The sequence below is a fragment of the Euphorbia lathyris genome, chromosome 8 (genome assembly GCF_963576675.1).
Source record: "Euphorbia lathyris chromosome 8, ddEupLath1.1, whole genome shotgun sequence".
Classification (NCBI taxonomy): Eukaryota; Viridiplantae; Streptophyta; class Magnoliopsida; order Malpighiales; family Euphorbiaceae; genus Euphorbia; species Euphorbia lathyris.
In genome coordinates this window covers 46686020-46690665 of record NC_088917.1, presented here as the reverse complement: position 1 = coordinate 46690665, position 4646 = coordinate 46686020, and the positions used below count along the sequence as shown (strand labels likewise).

Sequence of the window (4646 nt, the reverse complement as noted above, 5' to 3'; positions counted from 1 at the left end):
TTAACATTTTAAGCTAAACATTACCAACTAATATATTTTTAAAAGCTATATCATTCAATATGTTCAGCACTTATAACATTCAGCACTTAAAATTCAGTACTTATTTTTTCAGCACTTAATTTTCAGTTTTATCAAACAACACCTAAGTCTAGAAGGCTGATTTGATCCTGAAGACAAGAATTAGACCAAATCAAGGAAGATCAATGTTGACTCTTCACACTCACATTGCACCCCTATATCGGAAAAGAAGTACAAGCAACAGGCTGCTTGTCCCCCTGGACAATTTGGAATCTTTTACCCCAATTGTGCAAACCGTCAGACTACTTCTGACAGAAATCAGAAGCATGTTGTCTCCTGAGAACAGAAGGAAAAGCTAGTTCAGCGGTAAGCTTTTGTACTGGAATCAGAGGGTGAAAGTGACAGGAGGAGCATTTCCATCCAACAGTCTTTTCGAATTTCGGAATGACCTTTCTCCAAGCTTCACTATAAAAGCCCCAACAAAAGCTTTATTTGGACTTGATCATCAACGCTGAAATCAAGAGAATCATCTTTCAAGTTCCAAAAGCAAAAGCAAAAAGCTTATACACATTTACTGTTTTCTATTCGTGTAATAGCTTATAGAAATTACTTTATGTTCTAAGTTAGGACAAATTTATCAATAGATAAAAAGATCAAAAGCACTTCTATTCACTTCGGTGACAATTGAATAGGTTCAAAGGTAGATAGATTAATGAGTGGTGTGCAAAGGACGGTACTTTGTAATGCCTCTGAGTCTATTGTAAAGGTTTGTGCTCTACCTATTGAAAGAGTTCTTTAATGGATTAAAACCCAAAATAATGTATACTGGGGACTTGATGTAGGTAGGAGGCCAAACTAGTATAAATCATTGAGTAACTTCTCTCTAACCCTTTACTTTACTTCTTCTGATATTTGCTTGCTTTTGTGTTAAATTAGTTAAGTAGTTCTTCCAACTATTGTATACAATAGATTGCATAACCTTAAGTCATAACAGAAGCTCCTCTGGTTGAACTACATTCTGTTTAAGAAAGATCAGAAGCAGAATCAAGCTTCATTTATCTATGCAACACAGTAAACAAAGATTGCCTCTGATTCAGAACTTCCCTTTGTATTGTGCTATTGAATTGTGAGAAAACTTTATTAAGGGTTAAAATTACCCAATAGGGGGAGAAAGCCTCAGAGGAAACTAAGAATAAGAACGCTTCTAAAGGAATAACAACAATAACAACACAACAACAACCACCACCAAAGAAGAAGAATCCTCCGTCTCTGAACATTGGATAGAAATAGGATATGAATAGGATTCTTTCTTCTGCACTTATAAGCTACTTAGCTTTATATTTGTTTAACTGCTCTACTATATTAACTCAATGAATATCTTTTCTTCCAATACTTTCTCTGAACGCATTTATTAAATTGCTTCTCTTTCTCAGTATATATCTCTGTTAAATCATGTCAAATCCGTCCCCAAAACCACCGGATAAGACAGAGAAACAAAGTAACGAACTCCTTTGTAACACCCAACCTTAAATGTCATAGGAAAATATCTAACATAATACCCCGACCCGAGGCAATTAAAATTATAACTAATTTCCTTTTATTTGATCTCTAGTCGTTATTCTATTCTCAGCCTCCAATCCTCTCTACAATAATATAAAAACGATATTGTATCATAAAATTTATCACACCACACGAATGCAACAACTTAAAACTTGTATCTTTGCTAATCTAATCTAATAATCAAATAAACCGAAATAAATATTTTTCTTAAACTCTCTATAATAAGATATATATTTGGCTTGGACTTGATAATATTTTATTATCAAGCTTCCTACGTATCTCAATATTTCTAACTTGAGAATCAAAGCCACGTAGTTCTAATCAGATTTTACCGGACATTATTGTTTGCATCTCCGTAACTTACTTGAAATAATAAAGAATTATTAATGCAATTCATCGGACAATCTAAAGTTTATTTAGTTATTTAATTATAGTGTTTGTTAATTTTATATAACTCTTTTTATCGAACAAATTCAACTCGAAGTCTAAAACGACTCTTTTACATAAAGAATCCGACTTAGACGTTCTTCACAACTCTTTTTGCTAAACAAATTATTTTTACCAAATGAATCAGACTCAAACGTCTAACACCACTATTTTTACTAAACGAATCATTTTATCAATTTTTACCAAACAATTCATCTCTACCAAGTGAATCCAACTCAAACCTCCAACGTCATTTTTACTAAACAAATTATTTCTACCAAACAGATCCAACTCAACGTCTAACGCAACTCTTTTTACACAAACGGGTTATTTTTATCAAACAGATCTAACTCAAACGTCTAATACAACCCTTTTTTATCCAAGGAACCATTTTTACCCAATAAATCTTCAAATGTCTAACACTATTATTTTTACAAAAAAAAATATACAAGCATCTCTAATCGAAACTAATTCATCTCTAATCTACAGAAAATACCAGAAATCACCACCCTCTCTAATCTAATATGCAGAAAATACAAGAAATCACAACCAGGAGGTCATCTTCCTCCTCCTTTCTACTTTAAACTAATCCCAAACATAACATCCTAAGGACACGCGCTCTAGTTCGAAGAACTCAGAGCATACAACACAAATATGCAAGATGTAAGCAAAACATCATAAGAAACGCGCTCTAGTTCGAAGAACTCAGAGCATACAACACAAATATGCAAGATGTAAGCAAAACATCATAAGAAGAAAACAAAAACATAAAACACTAACAACGGTGATTTACGTTTGAAAATCGACATGCATGTATAAATCGAACCATAAAGAAATCTGAGAAAGTCCAGGTGATCATTTACCTTTAAACAACTTCGAACCTCTGCCAAATACTAGGGGAAGTATAGATCAGAATCGTTAGTTCTGTTTCCTAGAGTGAAAATCGAACGAATCAGACTCCACCTTCCCTTACCCGCATATCAAATACTAGGGGCCGCCGTGAATCGGAGAACATTTCTTTGAGAATGATGAGGAAAGAAATCACCTCATCAGTAGCCATGGAAATGAGTGAGAGAGAAGAATTCACACTGAACTTTACTGATTCGAGTAGAGAGGGATGAGGGAGAAACTGAACCCTTTTTTAGAGAGAAGGTCTATCCCCTCTCCTCTTTCCTCCCCCTGTTTTTTCATTCCCCCCCCCCCCCCCCCCCCCCCCCCAAGAAGATGAACCGCTTCCTTAATTTCTAAACCCCCAAAAATCCAAATTGACCCTTAACAAAATAATAATTCATTTTCCTATCACAAATTCCTATTTTTTCTTTTGTTCCCCAAACTTATCTAATTATAATATTTAATATTATAACTGATACCTGCAAATTGAATTAACTTGTATTATATACTTATAACACCTAATAAGTTAATTAAGAAACTTGAAAATATTATGTAGTATAATATCAAATTATAAATAATATTTTTAGACACGGATGTGACAAATCATGCTACCTCTGATAAATAAAAAACATTGTCTTATATCGTTACTTGCATATTACTACTGCTTCTAATATTTTATGCTTCCGATAAATTATGCTTCTGGCCAATCTTAAGTTATACCCGAACTCTGAACTTCACTTACTATTGAATCAATTCACTTCTAATATTTTTTTTTAATCTTAAGTGAAATTTTTTCAGTAGTTCAACCCTTATTGGGGAGTACCCAGAAGCAATATAAGTTCAACTATTATGGGGGAGTAATTTAAATGTTCTTATGCTCTGAATTTTTGTCACCATCAAAATGGGGGAGATTGTTGAAACACGATTTCCATAGTGACTTTTGATTATGACAAAAATATTCAATAAGAAATTAAAATCCCTAAAAGAGTTTAAGTATAAAAATAAATATTGATGTATTTGAACTAATGATTATGTTATGTTTTGATTAAAAAGAAAAGAGAAAGAGATTCAAAGAATGGGCTTAAGAAATAACAAAGGCACAAAGCCTTATTCTAACCCAGAAGAAAGAAGGATCCAGAAGCTGATCCAGGCCCAGAAGCAAATCAACCAGAATACAAGAATCACAGAGTTGACTTATTTGTCTGACATTGCACTACTAAATATGGAAAGAAGTACAAGCCACAGTTTGTTTGCCCCCTTAACAATTTGGACTATGTGCCATAAATGAACAAATAACCAGTCTACCTATGCAGAAATCAGAAACGTGCTGCCTCTAGAGATAGAAGCAAAAGCATCTACAACGGTAAAACTTTTGTAATAGAAGACAGAAGTTGAAAGCGACAGAAGGGAGTTTTTCCCTCCAATGTTAACGATCTTTTCGAAATTCGAAAAGTTCTGCCTTCAAGCTTCACTATAAAAGCCCCAACAAAAGCTATTGTTGACACTTGACCATTCACGCTGAAATCAAGAGAATTATTCTTCAAGTGCAAAAGCAAAAAGCAAAAGCTCATACACATTCATTGTTGTAATTCATGTAATAGCTGATAGATAATAGAACTTCATTTTATGTTCTAAGTTAGAACAAAAATATCAATTGTTAAAAGATCACAAGCTCTTCTGTTCACTTCGGTTATAAGTGAACAAGTTGCGAGATAGATAGATAGCTGAGTGTAGTATGCAAAGGACAGTAC

General features: G+C 33.5%; 1 long non-coding RNA gene across 1 annotated transcript; it reads right to left on the bottom strand.

The window, feature by feature from the left end:
- On the bottom strand, positions 1 to 3195 carry LOC136203394 (uncharacterized). Its single transcript, XR_010674819.1, has 2 exons — positions 2868 to 3195; positions 1 to 529 (listed from the first exon to the last, which is right to left on the bottom strand). It is a non-coding gene; the product is annotated as an uncharacterized lncRNA (long non-coding RNA).
- Between the last annotated feature and the right edge of the window lie 1451 nt (positions 3196 to 4646).